The sequence below is a fragment of the Centropristis striata genome, chromosome 14 (assembly GCF_030273125.1).
Source record: "Centropristis striata isolate RG_2023a ecotype Rhode Island chromosome 14, C.striata_1.0, whole genome shotgun sequence".
Lineage (NCBI taxonomy): Eukaryota > Metazoa > Chordata > Actinopteri > Perciformes > Serranidae > Centropristis > Centropristis striata.
In genome coordinates this window covers 33,388,671-33,409,663 of record NC_081530.1, presented here as the reverse complement: position 1 = coordinate 33,409,663, position 20,993 = coordinate 33,388,671, and the positions used below count along the sequence as shown (strand labels likewise).

At 38.0% G+C, this 20,993-nt stretch overlaps 1 protein-coding gene across 1 annotated transcript in view; it reads right to left on the bottom strand.

The window, feature by feature from the left end:
* Positions 1-12,416, bottom strand: part of LOC131984784 (glutamate receptor ionotropic, kainate 5-like) — a 246,158-nt gene extending 233,742 nt beyond the window's left edge. The window contains 1 exon segment of the mRNA XM_059349754.1: positions 12,259-12,416. The gene's annotated coding sequence lies outside the window, so the exon portion shown is untranslated.
* Between the last annotated feature and the right edge of the window lie 8,577 nt (positions 12,417-20,993).

Genomic DNA, 20,993 nt, shown 5'->3' with positions numbered 1-20,993 from the left:
GCTGATTAGGTTAATCACATTCAGTCACAGTCTGTTATTGTTGTAGTTGTGAGAACATCTGGGCAAAATAAGAGAAAGTACAGTTAAACTCATCCTGCAGACAAAACCTGCTCTGAACGTTCTCCACAACCTGAAGCAAAAAATAATGTGAAGAGACAAGAAAAGAGCCTCCATCGGCGTTTTTCACACCTCCAGGAGTTTTCCTGCTCCACTCTCATATTTCAGGATTGTTGCCCACATTTCAGTTTAGTTGTAAGTCAACCAGGTGTCTGGTGGGTTCAGACTAAAACATCTTGTAGGGCCGGATCAGATGGATCAGATGGATCAGATGGATCAGATGGATCAGATGGACACAGCTGGACATGTCGGCTGATTCAGGTCTGAACATCAGCATCTTTCTTTTCACAGGCTTCTGAACACTCCATCTCTAGTTGATATCAGCTCGTGAGCAATTTTTTTTTAAAGATGTGGTCACAGAGAATTTCTCCTCTTAATATTTGTATTTTAGAGCAGCTATTCTCAACGAGATGATTTCTGGAGGTCGCCAAATCATTTTGGAAGTCAGCTCTGTCTCCACTGTGTTAAAGTGTTAAAGTGTTCATGTGTCAATGTGTTTTTGGTCATTTCATGTCTTTTTTTAGTAATGTTGTGTCCTTATTTGGCCATTTTGTATCTTTTTTAAGTAATTTTGTTTTTTTTCTGTCATTTTGTGTCTTTATTTGGCCATTTTGTGCCTTTTTCTAATAATTTTGTGCCTTTTTCTAATAATTTTGTGGCTTTTTTGGTCATTTTGTGTCCTTTTTTTAGTAATTTTGTGTCTTTTTTGGTAATTTTGTGGCTCTTTTGGTCATTTTGTGGATTTTTTTTAAGTAATTCAGTGTTTTCCTGTCATTTTGTGTCTTTTTCTTAATAATTTTGTGTCTTTTTTAGTAATTTTGTGTCATTTTTGGTCATTTGGTGTCTTTTAAAGTAATTTAGTGTTTTTTCAGTTATTTTGTATATTTGTCATTTTGTGTCTTTTTTGGTAATTGTTTGTCTTTTTCTAATAATTTTTGTGTCTTTTTTGGTAATTTTGTGTCTTTTTTGGCCATTTTATGTGTTTTTTTAAGTAATTTAGTTTTTTCTGTCTTTTTGTGTCTTTTTCAAGTAATTTAGTGTTTTTCAGTCATTTTGTGTCTTTTTTTGGTCATTTTGTGTCTTTTTTAAATATTATAGTTTTTTCAGTCATTTTGTGTCTTTTTTTAGTAGTGTTGTGGGTTTTTTGGTCATTTTAATACTGCCTCCAGCGGCATATGTATTTTTTTCCATCTGTGTGACGAGAAAAGAAGTGATTGAACTCTTCGTCTATCAGTTGTTCTTTTGTGATTTAATTTCAGCCTCCAATTAAAAACACGACCACTTCATCACTTCATCATCTCTCACAGTCACTTCGCAAACGGCTGCCCACGTACGATTTAATTACGACATAAAAGTGCGAGGCCTGACAACACGTTGTGGGCCGAATGGCTTTTCAAACGGCGCTGATGGAGTCAGTAAGTGATGTCACCTGGCGTGGGACATGATGGATGCTCCTCCTCCTCCTCCTCCTCCTCCTCCGGGCCAGGCGGAGGACACGGCGAGGGGTGAGAGGTGATGTATGGCCGCCGGCTTCACGGACGTTAATAAAAGTCACGAGGAGACAAAAAGGGACGTTGGACGGAGACGTGAGCTGCTGATTCCATCTGACGCCATCAGAGCAGAATATATACAGCTCCATCATTCACCACGTTTCTGTTCAAATCAGGTTTTTTCTGTGTTTTATCACCTTCCTCTCTGCTCTCAGTGGAGGACACACTCCTTATTATTCTCTCTGTCTCCCTCCCTCTCTCTCTATTTGTCTCTTTCTCTCTGCCTTTGTGTCTCCTTCGCTCAGGTCATCAGAACATCTTCATACAAAGAAACAAAGCAGTGTGCACAGTGTGTAGGTGTGTGTCTGTGTGTGTGTGTGTCGTCCCCAGAGACACACTCTCTCCATATTCTTCTGATGGATTAGCTAGTGTCAGACACATGTTAGCTCACTGAACAAAGTCAACTAACTACTCATTCCTACTGGGATTTTCTCAGTTTACAGATGATGTACGTTCAGCTTCCAGGAAGTAGCCACAGCCCGCACAGCCCAGAGTCCCACATGGACAAAAGCTGATCTGATTTTATACCAACAAGCTACTTGTCCAGTCATATAAAGCACACTGTGTTGATTATTTTTTGGTAAATTATTGTAAAAAAGAGAAAAAAAATGTAATGTCAACTTGAGACAAACAAAACTGAGAACATATGATGAAATCATTTTGTGTCTCTTTGTGGTAGTTTCTGTCTGTTTTTGTTGGTTTTGTCTCTTTGTGGTGGTTTTGGATCTTTATTTAATCATTTTTGTTTCTTCATGGTCATTTAGACTTTCTTGTGGTACTTTGTGTCTTTAAGTGGCGTCTTTTGTTCCTTCTGTTGGTTTTGTCTCTTTGTTAGTTCTGTCTTTATGGTGTTTTCTCTCTTTTTGGTTTTGTCTCTGTTGGATTTATCTCTTTATGTTACTTTTGTCTCTTTGTTTGTGTTTTTTTCCCCTTTTTGTTGGTTTTTGTCTCTTAGTGGTGGTTTTGTCTCTTTTTGTTGGTTTTGTGTCTTTCTGTTTTTGTTTTTTTCTCTGTTGGTTTTGTCTCTTTGTTGTTTATGTCTCTTAGTGTTGGTTTTGTCTCTTTATGGTGGTTTTGTGTCTTTGTGGTGATTTTTGTCTGTTTGTGTTGTATTTGTGCCTTCATGTTAACGGTTTTTGGTCTTTTTTTACCTCTTTGTAGTAGTTTTTTCTCTGTTGTGTTTGTCTCTTGGTGGTGGTTTTCTATCTTTATCTGATCCTTTTTGTTTCGTTGTGGTCTTTTAGACTTTCTTGTGGTTATTAAGCATCTCTTTTTATGTCTTTTTGTGTTCATCTCGTGTCCCCGGAGGCTTTTTGCATTAATCTGAATCTGGTTTCAAAGCTTTAGAGAGAGACTGGCAGCAGATCAGTTATCTTCCAGAATAATCTGAACATAAAATACGTCCAGTTTGTGTAAACAGAGCTGCAGACTCCATCCAGTCCTCTTCTGTTTACAGCTATTCTCCACAGCTACTCCCAGCCAGCTGCCTCCCTGACTGTTATGTATGTAACACATGCAATCAAACCCACCAGTGTGTTGTGTTCAAAGTGCTTGTAAAGAAAATTATTGACAAAAAGTGGACGATCAATCTGAGAGAAATGAACCGCAAAGGCCAAAGTGTGAACACAACAGACATCTTGTTAGGTGTGTGTGTGTGTGTGTGTGTGTGTGTGTGTGTGTCTGTGATCATGGCAAAATGTGGACCTGGTCACGCCAAATAATGGCCAATAAAGGTCTTTGTGGTGGTTTTACATCTTCATTTGATCATTTTTGTTTCTTCATGGTCAATTAGACTTTCTTGTGGTATTTTGTGTCTTTAAGTGACGTCTTTTGTTCCTTCTGTTGGTTTTGTCTCTTTTTGTTGGTTTTTGTCTCTTTGTTGGTGTTTTTGTCTCTTTGTGGTGGTTTTTTTTGTCTCTTTCATGGTGTTTTTGTCTCTTTTTGGTGGTTTTGTCTCTTTATGGTGGATTTTGTCTCTTTGTGGTGTTTTTTTGTCTTTTTGTTGGTGTTTTTGTCTCTTTGTGTTGGATTTTGTCTCTTTTTGGTGGTTTTGTGTCTTTATGGTGGATTTTGTCTCTTTGTTGTTGTTTTTGTCTCTGTGTTGGATTTTGTCTCTTTTTTGTTGGTTTTTGTCTCTCTGTGTTGGTTTTTGTCTCTGTGTTTGATTTTGTCTCTTTTTGGTGTTTTTTGTCTCTTGTTAGTTTTGTCTTCATGGGTTTTTTTCTCTTTGTTGGTGTTTTGGTCTCTTTGTGTTGGTTTTGTGTCTTTGTTGGTTTTTGTCTCATAGTGTTGGTTTTGTTTTTTTGGTAGTGGTTTTGTCTTTTTGTGGTGGTTTTGTCTCTTTTTGTGGTGGTTTTGTCTCTTTTTGTGGGTTTTGTGTCTTTCTGTTTTGTTTTTTTCTCTGTTTGTTTTGTCTCTTTGTTGTTTTTCTCTCTTAGTGTTGGTTTTGTGTCTTTATGGTGGTTTTGTGTCTTTGTGGTGATTTTTGTCTGTTTGTGTTGTTTTTGTACCTTCATGTTAATGGTTTTGGGTCTTTTTTGCCTCTTTGTAGTAGTTTTTTCTCTGTTGGTTTCTCTCTTGTTGTTGATGGACGTGGTCCTAACAAGGGCGCCAACAGTCGGGGGGAGAGGAAAAGAGATATTGAAGCTGTTTTTGTTTGGTGATGAAGATGATCTGTAGTTACATTTTGTCTTTGATTTCTGCAGGAGGCGGACTATTTCAATCATTATATCTCCTGCGAGAGACTTAAATGACCCAGACGAGGATTGATCACTTTAATCATTAACCGTGATCAACACGAGTGTGAACGAGGAGAAATCAATCACCTCCTCACTGAGCTCATCACAAACAAACACAACAAACAAACACAACAAACAAACGCTGCTCCTCAGCTACAGTCTGCTGCCGGGTGAGTCACAGTGCATCTGGGTGTGAGAAGTTGCAGCAGATGTGTGTGTGTGTGTGTGTGTGTGTGTGTGTGTAGGTTGCAGCAAACATTCCCAGTTGGAGCAACACAAAACACACTGAAAATGTTCCTTTTTTTTTGCTCTGCAGCCTCCAGCCTCACACTGAAAACACACATTAAATATTACACACATGTACCTACAGATGTGTAGGTGGACACACACACACACACACACACACATTCTTGTACTTCTATCTTTGTGAGGACCCTCATTGTAACAGTGAATTCCCTATGAAGGTTATAATAGTTTTGGATTTTTCATTAGTTTTAGTTTTAATTTCGTTGTGAATTTTTATTTTCAAATTCAGTTAGTTTTAATGAGTTTTTAGAGTGAGTTTGCTAGTTTTAGTTTAGTATTTATTTTTTTTAAATGCTTTAGTTTTAGTTTAGTTTTTATTAGTTTTAGTTTTTTGTAATGGGGTATTTGTTGGGTGGGAGATTGAAAGACGTCACAGAAAATTTTGCCTTTATTTCCTTTGTCTGATCCATCTTCATTATGTATCAAAAAAGTTGACAAAGACGAAAACGAAGGACATTTTCACTATAATTTTAGTTAGTTTTGTAACCACACAATACAGTTTCAGTTATTATCATTATCATGTAACCTTTAACCCTTAAAACAAAGTCTGAAATCTCAAAAAAGCCTTTAAAGAAGTGAAATGTCCGAAATGTCCTCGCTTTGCAAAAATGTCCTCACTCTGTTGGTTAAAAATGTGTTCTGGTCCTCACTATGTAGGAAGTACAAGAACACGCACACACACACACACACACACACATTCTTGTACTTCTATCTTTGTGAGGACCCTCATTGTAATAGTGAATTCCCTTGCAAGTTATAATGGTTTAGAATTTTTCATTAGTTTTATTTTTATTTTTATTGTGTTATTTTCGTGTCCTGGTCCTCACTACTATGTCGGAAGTACAAGAACACACACACACACACACACACACACACACACACACACACACATGCTTATGCAACCAAGCTGCCTTTGTAGACCAAAACACACACACACACATATAATCATTGCATAGAGAGAAACGCTCACACACTGTTGAATTAAACACACACACACCTGCAGCTTCTCGACGCTCGTGCAGAACAAATGTGGGCTCCGTCAGCCGGCGCTGTCACCCGCAGTGACAACAGCAGGCTAACACTTTGGAACGAAGCGTGCATACATTAAACCTGGAAACACTGGCTGCAGCCACAGTCTGATTATCTTTCCACCCACCACTCTCACATCTGATCGCTCTGATTCTCATAATAACACGCTCCGTCTCATCGCTCCGGCTCAGGACGGAGACGCCGCTCTGCATCTGACACGCCGTCACAATCACACGGTGAAAGCCATCAAAAGGTCTCAACAATGCACTTTACAGCTAAGACACACACGCAATCAACACTCGCTGGAGACTCGATTCTCAGTGAGCAGCTAACATGTTTTTTTAACCCTCTGGAGGCTCCAAAAGCTCCAAATCATCCAGACTAGAAATCAAAGCAGCGTGGAGCCCTACTGTAAATTTACTAAAAAATAAAATAAAACTGGAGACAAGCTCAAATATATTTAGTATAAAATGATAGAACTGGATGTAACCCTCTTATATGTTAGATGTGCAAAATCACATTTTATGTTGGAGTAAAGGACTAAAAAAGAAACAAAATGACCAAAAAAGACACAGTTACTAAAAAAAAGACACAAAATGACTAAAAAAAGACACAAAATGAGCAAAAAAGACAAAATGACTAAAAAATAAAAAAAAATGACCAAAAAAAGACAGAAAATGGCTAAAAAAGACACAAAATGACTAAAAAAAGACACAAAATGAGAAGACAGAATGACCAAAAAAAACCCACAGAAGACACAAAATGACAAAAAAAGACACAGAATGACTTACAAAGACACGAAAAGACAAGGAAAAGGATTCAAAACTGGACCAAATAGCCCCATAGACTCCAATGACTGAAAGCCCTTCAGCTCAGGTTTCAGCCTCCTGAACTAAGAGCCTGTAAACGGTGCAGTCTAAGTACTGAATTAGCAGCACCATGTGGTTTAGTGGCAGCGCACACACGCACACACACACACACACACACACACACAGAGCGGCTGAGAGGCTGTTTGTTAAAGAGAGCCGTAGGCAGCACTTAAGTACACATAATACACATAATCACCGCAAAGAACGTCCTCGACTCCGACTCCAGCGTTTATACCGCACCGAAAGATACACAGCCCAGCCTTCAGGTTTATAAACAGGAAAGTGGAGAAAAAACCTGAAACTTCACCACAACGACAAAACAACTTCATCTGGTTTATACAAACTGATAATTAAACAATTTAAGCTTCATCGTAAAGGTAAAAACAGTGTTGAATGACAAGTGGTGGTGGAGCGTAAAATAAATAAATTTACTTAACCCTCTGGATTTTCAATTTAATGCATCAACTCTTTTTCAGGTAAAAACACCTCGAGTCATGTAGTAACATGATTTCACTTTTTTTGCAGATATTTTTCTAATTTTGCAGTGTGTATTCAACAATTTTAATGCATTCTTTTGTGTCTTTTGTAATTTTTCTGTGTTTTTTTGTAATTTTTTGTGTGTTTGTATCTGCGTTTTTTATAATCTTTTGTGTGTTTTTTGTGGTTTTTATGTGTGTGTTCTGTGTGTTTTTATGGCTTTTTTTGGTAATTTTTTGGTGTTTTTATCTGTGCTTTTTGTGTGATATTTTTGTACTTCAGTAAGGATCTGAACACTTTTTTCCACCACTGATAACAGAACATGTTGACTTGCAGTTTCAACACATTTTAGTCCAAATATGGCTCGATAAGTCTCCTTACACGGTTTGTTTCTGATGTTCGGAGGAGGACGGAAAAACAAAAAGAGCTCCTCCTCAGAAGCTGAGTGACCCGAGGTGAAACAAACATTCACATCCAGCAAAACAGCAGAAAACTTTTATTCTGTTTCCACAAAGTACACAGATACTTCCGGCCGAGCGGAGAGGGCTGCAGGCCCAACAGGATCCAAACACAGCGAGCAGCTCAGACAGGAAAGAGCTGCAGCAGCTTTCAAACAGCAGCATGGTGAGAATGGACACACACTCTCTCATGACACAAACAAACAAACAAACAACAAACACATGGACAGGTGAGTAAATAAGACCACTGCTGTTTTGGTAATTAGCATTTTAGCTCCATAGAGTGTCAGTACCTTGGTTTATATTAGTTATGAATATAAACGTGAACAACAGACTAAACCTGTTAGTGGTTGTTTTGTCTCTTGTTCATGGTTCTTGTTTCTTTGTTGGTGGTTGTTTTTTTTTGTGTCTTTATGGTGGTTTTGTCTCTTTGTGTTGGATTTTGTCTGTTTTTGTTGGTTTCTGTCTCTTTGTGTTGGGTTTTGTCTCTTTTTGTTGGATTTTGTCTCTTTTAGTTGGTTTTTGTCTCTTTTAGTTGGTTTTTGTCTCTTTTTGTTGGTTTTTGTCTCTTTGTGTTGGTTTTGTCTCTTTTTCATGGTTTTTGTCTCTTTGTTGGTGGTTGTTTTTTGTCTCTTTGGCAGGTCGATACTTCCTTTAATTAAAATCTTTCTCTGTTTAATTTAGTTTGGGAATGCTATCTAAAAGACAACAATACTTCAGCTGTTTCAGTCGTATAAACTGAGTCTCTGCAGAGAAGTATTTACTCTCATTTTAGCTCTGGTTTGGTCTCCTCCATCACCAACAACACCTTTCCATCTGATAGAAGAATAAAAGTAAGCAAGTAAGTAAGGCTTGATGGTTTTGTAGGTTAAAAAATGGATTTTGTGCTGCTAAAGACATGAATTACCCCTGAGAAAAGAAACCTGATAAATAACTGAAAATTATTTGTAATTTATTGATGTTTGATCGCTTTTTGCAAGATTTAAGACAGGGAGAGTGAAATCTCATTCTTGATCCTTGAAATATGTGAGAGCAGATTATGGTTTGGGTTGAAGTAGCTACGTTTGCCAGATTGCTTATTTTTGTAAAAAACTTCACAAGCGGACTTTGTCGCTCTTTATACTACTTCCATTACTTCTTTAAGGCAGCTCTGCACATCTCACATTACTTTTCATAAGTACAAGCACAAACAGTGAATGAAAACAGCCTGTATTATTTAAAGTAAGCTGATGGTTTTGAAGGTAAGAAATGTTGGATTTTGTGCTGCTAAAGACATGAACTACTCCTGACAAAAGAAACCTGATAAATAACTGAAAATTGGTTGTTATTTAATGATGTTTGATCGCTTTTTGCAAGATTCATGACGAGGAGAGTGAAATCTCATTCTTTATCCTTGAAATATTGACAACAAATCGACCTAATCGTCCATTTACTGCCCGTTTATCTCCAGAGGTTTTTGGTCATGCTTGGTATTTTCTGATGAGGACCTTAAGTTAAAAAGACTTTCCGTCTGATTTGAGCCAAAAAAAAAAAAACTGCTTCTGAAGAGTTGACCTTCAGTATTAAACCAGACAAGAAAATGTCTTATGATAAATAACTGAAAATTGGTTGTAATTTAATGATGTTTGATCGTTTTTTGCAAGATTTAAGACAGAGAGAGTGAAATCTCATTCTTGATCCTTGAAATGTGTAAGAGAAGATTGTGGTTTTGGTTAAAGTTACAACATTGTTTCTGTTAGATGAGGACGAAACAAGCGGACTTTATCGCTCTTTATACTATGTTTGTAGGTAAAAAATGTTGGATTTTGCTCCTGAAAACATGAACGACTCCTGACAAAAGAAACCTGATAAATAACTGAAAATTATTTGTAATTTAATGATGTTTGATCACTTTTTGCAAGATTTAAGACTGAGAGAGAAATCTCATTCGGACGCAGACTTTGTCGCTCTTTATACTACTTCCATTACTTCCTCCTTTCAGGCAGCTCTGCAAATTGCATTACTTTTTGCATTACTTTTCATAACAACAAGCACAAATAGTAAATGAAAACAGCCTGTAGGCATAAAAACACCAGCAGAGAATGAGGATGCAAACTTTATATGTAGACATGAACTACTCCTGACAAAAGAATCCTGATAAATAACTGAAAATTGGTTGTTATTTAATGGTGTTTGATCGCTTTTTGCAAGATTTAAGACAGAGAGAGTGAAATCTCATTCTTGATCCTTGAAATATTGATGTCAAATCGACCTAATCGTCCATTTACTGCCCGTTTATCTCCAGAGGTTTTTGGTCATGCTTGGTATTTTCTAATAAGGACCTTAAGTTAAAATGACTTTCCGTCTGATTTGAGCCAAAAAAAAAAAAAAACAGCTTCTGAAGAGTGGACCTTCACTATTAAACCAGACAAGAAAATGTATTTCCACATAAAAAATGTGACTGTGTAACCTTTCCTCTCCATTCTGCATTCAACATTTTAAGCCGTCACCTATTCCCGTTTCATGAAGCTCATCCAACATGTTTTTAAAGGTTACGGGGAGTCGGAGCCGCCAGTCTTCACAGGTTTGATCCCAACACACACACACACACACACACACACACACACACACACACACAGCTCATTGATCAGGACTCAGCAGTGAGCCGGGCAGACTCTTGTTTGTAAGAAGCAGCTGATAAAAAGGTTCTTTAACAATCAGGCTGCTGTTTCCAACTCAACCAAACAATTAATAAACATTTCGGGCTGCAAATTGGACCACATGGGACGTTTTAGGATGTGAGCACTTTTCATCTGATGAATAATTTATCATGTGAATGAATCAACTTCCCGCCTGGTTTCTGGTACGTGTGTGTGTGTGTGTGTGTGTGTGTGAGACGGCAGCGATCAGGTTCGTGCTGTACGCTGATGCTCAGCTGTTAACACCAAGCTAACTGTAGCATGACTGGCGTTTATCTGGCTGCCGTGTGTGAGTGTGAGTGTGTGTGTGTGTGTGTGTGTGTGTGTGTGTGTGTGTGTGTGTGTGGTTGAGTGTGTGTGAGTGTGCATTTGTAGCTGGGTGATTCTCATGAAGCCAGTCTGAGTTCTGTCTGTGAAGATTATAAGGATTTTATGATCTTTTGTTTTTATTTGTATACATGCATATTTTCTTTTGTGCCGGCAGTACATTTTACATTTTATTTTATTTATTTTTATCCTATTTTTATTATTGCATTTTACTGTTCTATTGTTTACTACATCTCTTTGTATTGTGTTATCTATTTATTGTTTGTGCAGCACTTTGGATGTGTTTTTTTGCTAAAATTGTGCTATATAAATATAGTGGATTGGATTGGACATATTTTATTAAACTAAATATATTTCACTTTTATATGAATGAACAATATAGCCATAACGAGGCACAATTCATTGTTTTGTGTTAAAAATAATGTTTTCTATATTTTTAAACATATTTTTGATTCACAAATTCATTACTGTAATGCATCCAGATAAAAATGTCATGGTTTCCCCACACTAAATAAATATACATTTGTTTAAAAATGTATAATTTAACAGAATAAAATCAAACATGGTTTTTGACAATGTGTAAAGAACAAAATCTGAATGAAAATTGATGATAAAAAATGGTTAAATGTTACGGTAATGATAAAATCGTTTGCATTAAAATATGTGTAAATTTTAATAAAAAATAAAATTTTGGTGATACCAGCTACCCTTGAGCATATTTAAGTGCTTGCCAAAGAAAAAAAAGAAAACATTTTGTTTTTAAAATGTGTTACGGTCATGAATTTTGCTCACAGTGTCTCTAAAAATGTCAGAAAATACCTTAAAATGTTTTAAAAAGATTATTAATTCATATTAAACTTGACTTTAGATTGTATTTGTTATAAAGGATCAAAAATATGTATTCAATGCTCCTGATTTTTGCTATGAGATGCATCATGTTCATGAGAATCTCCCAGCTGTTCTTGGTGTCTTTATGGGGGTTGACAGGGGATGGTGTGTGTGTTAGTGTGTGTGTGTGTGTGTGTGTGTGTGTGTGTGTGTTGGGGAGTGATGGATGGAGAGGAGGATGGAGGGATTATCGGGGTTCAACTGCAGACTGTTGATTTTATGTCAGGCCTGACACCTCACAGCTCCAGGAGCCTCCAGGTTCCAGGGCATGGTCCACAAATGTGTACGTGTACGTGAACGTGTGTGTGCATGCGTGTGTGTGTGTGTGTGTGCGCGTGCATTTTCCTTGCTTGGCTGCTTGGCTGATGGTGCAAATGAGTGATGGTTGCAGGAAAAGAAGGGCGACGGAGGAACAAGAAGACGGGAGGAAGAGAAAAAAAAGAGAAATAATAGAAATCGAGAGAGAGAGAGAGAGAGAGAGAGAGAGAGGTGAGTGATGGAGAGACGAGGGTACGAGATGTCTGATGGATGCTCGTCCGAAAACGATGTTAGAGGAGGCGGAAAAAAGGGAGGAAAGCGAGGAGGAGTGATTGATGAAGGAAAATGAAGGAATAACGAGCACACGGAGGAAGAGAAAATGAGGTGAAAAGGAGAAGAAGCAGAGGAGAAAAGGGGTAAAAAAGCAGCAGAGGAGAGCAGGAAAAGAGCAACCTAACCCCCCTCTCTCTCTCTCTCCTTGTAGTCCACACACACACTATCACACACACACTAAAACACACACACACACACACACTATGACACACACTATAACACACACTCACCCATCTGCTTGTGCTCTCCGTGGGCGAGCCAGCCAGCGAGAGTCGTCGCCCCGGCTCAGTCACAGCGAGCCGGCTGAGGCTGGAGCCGAGCGAGAGAGAGCGAGAGAGAGAGCGGTAGTCCCTCGACCAAGTGAGCAAGCGAGCAAGACGTCTGCACCGGAGGAGGAAGGAGAGCGAGAGAGAGAGAGAGAGAGGAGGAAAAAAAACAAAAAAGGAGGTGCAACAGACAGAAACACCAGCAAGCAACTCCTCGAGATCAAAACCACGGGTTTACTCCAAATCCACCTGAGACGGAGATCTCCAGCTGTTGATGATTCTGCACACACACACACACTAACACACACCGCTGCACACACACACACACACTCTCTCGTGCACGCTCCCTCGCTGTCGCAATGACACCGTCGGCTGGCTGTGCGGAGAGACGAACACACGAAACCTCCAACAACCTCCTTCTCTTCTTCCTTTCCTCCTCCTCCTCTTCCTCCTTCTAGTGTTTTATCTCCTCCTGCTGCTGCTGTTTGTTCTCTTTATCCCACCGGTCAGTGACACAAAGAGACGCAGATGAAGGCGAGAAAATCTTCTTCTTTTTATTCCTGTTTTATGATCCGACTCTCTGCTGCTGCAGCTGCTGTGAAGTCTCTCGGTGTCCTTCAGTGTCGGACTGGATGCTGCTCCACAGCGCAGAGAGGCTGGACTGCATTCAGCTCACTCGCGCTCTCTCTCTCTCTCTCTCGCTCTCTCTCTCACTCTCTCTCTCTCTCAGCTGCTGGATGTGTCTCCGTACCTCTTTCCAATCTCTCTCTCTCTCTCTCTCTCTCTCTCCCTCATTGTCATTCTCTCAACATGTTTCACGTCCACCTGTTTTTTTTTGTTTGTTTGTTTTTTTGGTGCAATTTTGTGCACAATTTGAATTTAGGTTCAAAGTGCAGCGTGCACCAGCTGCGTCACGTCATCTGACAACCATCAGTTAACGCCTGCAGCATGCAGCGCACATGTCATGCAGACAGAAGCAGCAGTCAGACAGAACAGGGGGACAGAACAAGAAGAAGAAGAAGAAGAAGAAGAATGGGATGAAACTGCAGCTTACTGTAGATTCGACACATGATGCTCGAAGCTGCTGGTTCAGATTTGTCGCTAATCACGACGTATTCTAATGAACAGGGTGAATGCAACACGGTTCGTATGATATCTAAGAAATATGACCGTTTGGACGTGAAATGGGATGCTGGTTAGGTTTGTGCATTAAAGTAGCTACATTGCTTCTGTTAGATAAAACGTAACAAGCAGACTTTGTCGCCCTTTACTCTTTATACTTGCTTTTTGCAGGATTTAAGACAGGGAGCTAAATCTCATTCTTGTCCTTGAAATGTGTAAGAGAAGATGGTGGTTTAGTCAATGAGAGCGTAACAAGCGGACTTTGTTGCTCTTTATACTACTTCCATTACTTCCTCCTTTAAACCTTTGGAGTCCAAAAAAACCCCCTGCACATTACTTCTCCATGACATGAAGACATAAAATGAAGTCATGTTTCACGTCCACCTGTTTTTTTTGTTTTTTTTGTTTTTTTGGTGCAATTTTGTGCACAATTTCAATTTAGGTTCAAAGTGCAGCGTGCACCAGCTGCGTCACGTCATCTGACAACCATCAGTTAACGCCTGCAGCATGCAGCGCACATGTCATGCAGACAGAAGCAGCAGTCAAACAGAACAGGGGGACAGAAGAAGAAGAAGAAGAAGAATGGGATGAAACTGCAGCTCTGTCGTTACTGTAGATTCGACACATGATGCTCGGAGCTGCTGGTTCAGATTTGTCGCCAATCACGACATATTCTAATGAACGGGATTTGTATGCATGATATCCTATGAAATATGACCGTTGGGACGTGAAATGGGGCTGCTGGTTAGGTTTATGCATTAAAGTAGCTACATTGCTTCTGTTAGATGAGAACGGAACAAGCGGACTTTGTCGCTCTTTATACTACTTCCATTAATATTTTCTTTAAGGCAGCCCTGCACTGCAGATCTCACATTACTTTTCATAAGAACAAGGACAAACAGTGAATGAAAACAGCCTGTGGACATAAAAAACACCAGCAGAGAATCAGGATGCAAACTTCTTGTGTAGAAGAATAAAAATAAGCTGTTTGTTGACTGGTTTTGTGGTTAAAATGTTGGATTTTGCTGCTAAACTACTCCTGACAAAAGTAACCTGATAAATAACTGAAAAAAGGATTTGTAATTGAATAACCTTTGATTGCTTTTTGCAAGATTTAAGACTGAGATTCTTGATCCTTGAAATATTGATGTCAAATTGACCTGAATGTCCATTTACTGCCCATTTATTTCCAGAGATTTGTGTCATACTTGATATTTTCTGATGAGGACCTTGAGTTAAAAAGACTTTTTTGACCCTTAAATCTTTCCGGATTCGTCACATGATGCTCGGACGAAAAAGACGAAGCTGCCGTTTCAGATTTGTCGGTATTTACGACGTATTCTAATGAACAGGGTGAATACAACACGGTTCATATGATATCTAAGAAATATGACCGTTTGGATGTGAAATGGAGATGCTGGTTAGGTTTGTGAATTAAAGTAGCTACATTGCTTCTGTTAGATGAGGACGTAACAAGCGGACTTTGTTGCTCTTTATACTACTTCCATTACTTCCTCCTTTAACCCTCTAGAGTCCATGAAAACACCTGCACATGACTTCTTCATGACATGAAGACATAAAAATGGAGCAACATTGAGTCTTGCCATCAGCTTCCCTCTAAAGTTATGGCTTGAAACTCCATGCCAGATTTTTTTTGATGATATTTGGCAAAGTAAAACTGGAGATAATGTCAAATATATTTATTATAAAAATATAGAACTAGAGATTATCCTCATTTTACCTGTTATATGTTATATATGCAACCTGTGTGCATATTTGCAATCTTTAAAATTCTGTTTTGAAACATAATTTTCAAGATCAGATTATACGTTTCCTTTGTTTCTTTTGGGTTCAACAAGTAAGTCAAAGTTAAAAATTAATTATCAGGACATATAGGTGAAGTAACGCTGAAAAAACTGATACCAACATGGCATGGTGAAGATTTTAACAGAATTTTTAAGACATAATAGCCGAAGATTTCAGAGGGTTAAGGCAGCTCTGCAATTCCCACATTACTTTTTATAAGAAGAGTGAATGAAAACAGCCTGTGGACATAGAAACTTAATGTGGAGAAGAATAAAAGTAATCTGAGGGTTGATGGTTTTGTAGGTTAAAAAATGTTGGATTCTGCTGCTGAAAACATGAACTTCTTCTGACCGAAGAAACCTGATAAATAACTTTAACAAACTATTTGTAATTTAATGATGTTTGATCGCTTTTTGCAAGATTTCAGACGGAGAATGAAATATCATTCTCAATCCTTGAAATGTGTAAGAAGTGACGGTGGTTTTGGTTTAACCCTTTGTCGGGTGAAGAACTATATTTGGTAACTTCAGTGGATATCTAAACTGGGTCCCCATGTCTCTCTGTTTGGTCATAGAACCACATGGATTTATTCCAGCTAATCAGCAAAGATCAGGCTACGTCACAGTGACACCATGGCATCTGACCAATCAGTATGATAATAATATAATAATATTAACTCTATTGGCCTGGACATCCAATGTAAAAATGAAAAATTCTGGAAAAAAATCTGCAAGAAACAGTCGTACAAGCAGAATGAATAAAAATAAAGATACAAACCCGGGGGGAGGGTGAAGGGGGCTAAAATTTTGAGAAAAAAGTTGCAAATTTACTAGATTAAAGTGGCAAATCTACAAGGAAAAAAAAGTTGCAGATTTAAGAGATTTAAAGTGGCAAATCTGCGCTAAAAAAGTTGCAAATTTACGATAAAAAAAAAAAAGCAACTTTTTTCTTGCAGATTCACCACTTTAAATCTCTGAAATTTGCGCATTCTGGTAAACTTTTTTCTCAAAATATTACCCTCCTCCCCTGGGTCTGTATGTTTTTTTACATTCTGGCTGTATGTAATATTCTCTAGGGTTGAAATTTGGAATTTGCAAGTATTTCAACGAGTGCCCTATTAAGGGTTAAGTAGCTACTTGTTGAATTGCTTCTGTTAGATGAGCACGTAACAAGCGGACTTTGTCGCTCTTTATACTACTTCCATTATTCCTCCTTTAAGGCAGCTCAGCACTGCACATCCCAAAATACAAATACAAACAGTGAATTAAAAACACCGGCAGAGAATGGGGATACAAACATCATGTGTAAGCAGTTAAATTAATTATTAAATTAAGAAATTGTTTTTTTTAGAGCGATCAGAAGAAACTGGTACCTCTGCTTTCCTCCAGTAATTTTCCCGCCTTTTTACCATGGCGGTCTATGAGGCTGTGGGTGGTGTTGGTGGATCATATGTGCGTCCTATGCCCAAACTATAACTTGACGAATTTTCCTACTTTTCTATGTATCAATTATTTCTGTAGAGTGGTATTTGCGGCCTTGAGCGCAGTTTTGACAAATTTTTCTCTCCCTCTGCACTCTAGCGATGATGTCATCCACTCTAGCCTTTCCATAGGGTAACATTGGGAGGATTTTTTAGAGTGTTTTTGCAGAATAATTTGAAAAACGTTTGCCGAAACCCCTTAGAAAAGTGGTAGCACACTTGTCATGACCGAGCCGGTCCATTTAATACCTTTTTAGTGTATTTGCGACCGAAAAAAAACACGGAAGCAACGGAAGAATAAAATCTGTGAATAAGCCTGCTGGATAGTATAAAGTGTGCAGAAGAACAGTTTATTTCTTCCTTCATGCAGCCTTGGTGCACATGCATCAGGTGGAATGTAAAACAGAGTGTTTTGCTCTTTACGCTTATTAAATATGCATCATCTGGTGACAAAACCTGCAAAAAAAACTTTTCCGACGATTTCCACGATGTGTCTCTTGTCTTCTGCATTGTCAGTTTAAATATTTTTTGATTCAAGATTCAAAACAACATTGTCACTCTGCAGCACAATCAAACTGCACAAATAATTAAAATGTTCCCAGCAAATCTACCAGTAATTAATCATTAAGTTTCTGAATAATAAAAATAACGACTATCTGCCACAGCAGAGGGATAAAGATTCGACTCATCAGAAAACATCATCTGCAGCTTAAACACACTCTCTTTAGTTTTCTGGCTTCAGCAAAGATTAAAAAAAAAGAATGAGATATGTGAGGAAATTGTGAGAAAGCAAAAGACAAATGTAATGTTCCGCTCCACTTCACACAAATATTATTTCCTCTTCTTTGAGAGAAGTCCTCTCCGACTCGGCCGAGCTGCAAACTTTGTTTAGTTTAATTTGATGATTTTTCCATCAAATTGCTTTTTTTTTTCTCCTTTTTTTTTTTAAATATGCAAATTCAAACATGCACACAAAACAAGTAGAGACACTCGGCTGCCCGCTCTACTGTGTCTGTGTAAATATCTGTATGCACACACACACACACACACACACACACTCACACACACGTACACAGGTAAATTCATGTTTTATAGAACAAACATGTCTGTAACATATATATACTACAGATAGATTCAGTGTTCAAAGCTCAGAGAAAAACTGCCTCAAGTATTCCCTAATGGCATGAACCATCACACACACACACACACACACACACACGCACACACACACACACACACACGCACACACACACACACGCTGCCTATAAAGTCCACAGTGAGTTCTGTGAAGGTAAACAGTCCAGTACTGACAGTGGAACAGCTTCAGGGAGAAACCACTCACCAGGGAGTCCGTGTGTGTGTGTGTGTGTGTGTGTGTGTGTGTGTGTGTGTGTGCGTGTGTGTGTGCATGTATGAGTCACTGCATAAAATCTCCATCTTAATTCATTTCCTCTATTCCTGAGAACCAAAATCGTATTTTCTTTAAGCTGTGTTTTTTAGTCTTAGTGCCTGTGAGGCTCTGAGCTCCAGCAGCTCCAGCAGACTCACATTTATATATATATTTATATTCATATATATAAATGTGTATTTATATTTATATATTTTATTAGATGTGACATGTCACGATTCTCCAAAACCCCACGATTTGATTTGACTTTTGATTTTAAGGTCACAATTTGATTTTATTCCCAATTTTAAACTTTTGACACTGATTCATAATGATGTGATATAACTGACACATCATACAGTTTATGAACAGAAATCAGAAACTTCAGTATCATATCCAGATTAAGGAACAGAAACCTTTTTTCGCTAACAAGACAAAATGACACAGCCTTGCTCACCGGTTGTGTTTCACTCCAATTTAAACAATAAAGTCTTGGAAAAAGTGTGTGAGCCGTTTGAAATTACCAATTTTTCTGCATTAATTAGTCATAAAATATGATCTGCCTATGAGGGTCTGAGCTCCAGCATCTCCAGCAGCTGCACATTTATATATATTATATATACACATTTATATATTTTATTATATTAGATGTTTCATGATTCTCTGAAAAAAGCTTCAGTTTGGTTGAATTTCTACTCTAAAAGCACTTCTCTGAGGTTAGGGCCAAACTGTTCCTGGTTAGGCGTTCTAAAAGATAGACTCTTTTGATAATTTAAGGTTTTTTGGGTTTTTTTTTAATATACTTTTTGGTCCATTTTACATTTGAGTCTTTCTTCACAGTAACGTAACACACTGTTGGTTTGAGTCTTTTTCTTTTCATCTTTTTTGTTTCTTCTTTAAGTAATTTTGTTTTTTTCTGTCATTTTGTGTCTTTTTTAATAATTTTGTGTCTTTTTTTGTAATTTTGTGTCCTTTTTTTTCATTTTGTGTCTTTTTTGGGTCATTTTGTGTCTTTTTGAAATAATTTTGTGCCTTTTTTGGTAATTCTTTGGTTTCTTCGGTACACAGTAACACACTGTTGGTTTGAGAATTTCCATTGGGAAATATAGAAAAACACACCAGTCTCACTCCTGCAGTGTGTATGCATGTAACGTACACGTGTGTGTGCGTGTGTGTGTGTGTGTGTGTGTGTGAGTGTGTGAGTGTGTGAGAAAGGGAATATCTGATCACTCTCTGAGCTTATAAACCTCCTCTCCTCACTCCTCCACATGAGTCCTCCTCTTCTCTTATCCCTGTCTGTCTGTCTGTCTGTCTGTCTGTCTGTCTGTCCCTCTTTCTCTTACTCTGCATTATCTCTGTCCGTCTCCCACCACATTCTCATCTATCTCTGCCATTTTCTTCTCTCCTCTCTCTCTAAACAGAGGGCTCCCCGGGGTATAACACACACACACACACACACACACACACACACACACACACACACACTTCCCCCATCCTCCACTAAAAAGCCAGCGGCCCCCAGATAATCTTATCATTTCCCATTCCGCCTTTTTCTTAAAAATTACTTTTAGTCAAATGTTTCATCCAAATGAATTAATTCGTATAATTTGTATTTATTATCATCAGAAAAACGTGCACTTGCTTTGTTTTTTTGTTGCCTAAAATGTAGAAAAATATCCTCATGACATAAATGAGTATTTAATATTTACAGTCTGTGTCAGAAATAAGAAAACAGGGTTTGTTTATGAGCTGAATATGATGTAAAATATGCAGCAACCTTGAGCATGCTGAGCGGGACATGTGTGTGTGTGTGTGTGTGTGTGTGTGTGTGTGTGTGTGTTATGACGTGTGAGGCAGATGAAGATAAACGAGTGCTGCTGCACAATATTGACCAATAAAATCACATTTGGATGTTTTAGCTGAGAGCTGCAGGTGTGACATGAATTATAACTCACCTGGTTTAATGTGTCGATGTTTCTTTAACACATCAGCAGAAAAAAAGCTTCAAAGTCAAACCTCTTCCTGTATAATATCCTACAGGAGGAAACCTAAACAAATGGCTCCTAGAACATGGGTCTCAAACTAGCGGCCCGCGGGCCAATTGTGGCCCTCGCCTTGATATGAGTGTCTGTGTCTTTTTTAAATAATTTTGTGTCTTTTTTGAAATAATTTTATGTCCTTTTTTAATATTTTTGTGTCTTTTTTTAATAATAATAATTTTGTGTCTTTTTTAAATAATTTTGTCTTTTTTTAAATAATTTTGTGTCTTTTTTAATAATTCTGTGTCTTTTTTTGGTCATTTTATATCTTCTTTAAGTAATTTAGTGCTTTTCTTTTTTTGGTAATTATGCATATTTTTGTGTCTTTTTGGTCATTTTGTGTCTTTTTTTAGTAATTTTGTGTATTTTCTTGTAATTTTGTGTCTTTTTGAAGTAATTTAGTTTTTTTCTGTCATTTTGTGTGTGTTTTTGTCATTTTGTGTTTTTTTTTACTAATTTTGTTTCTTTTTTTGGTCATTTTGTTTCTTCTTTAAGTGTTTTTGTGACGTTTTTGGAAATTATGTGTATTTTTTGTGTGTTTTTGGGGTAATTTGGATATTACCTACAGCGGCCCCCAGGTAATCTGACTTTGAGACCCCTGCTCTAGAATAAAGAAACTGTTGCTCCATAATTAAGAAGTGTTTGTCTGATAAACTCCCTGTAATGATTTTTTCTCTCGACCATGACTGCTGCTGGCAAATCTGCACCCTCAGGAGCCAAAAACTGATTCTTTCTTTCTCCGATTGTTTGCACAGCAGTCCAGGAGCCGGCCTGATCCAGGATAAAGAGCGAGGGATGACAGCAGGGAGAGAGAGAGAGAGAGAGAGAGAGAGAGAGAGAGAGAGAGAGAGGAGGTGAATGTGAT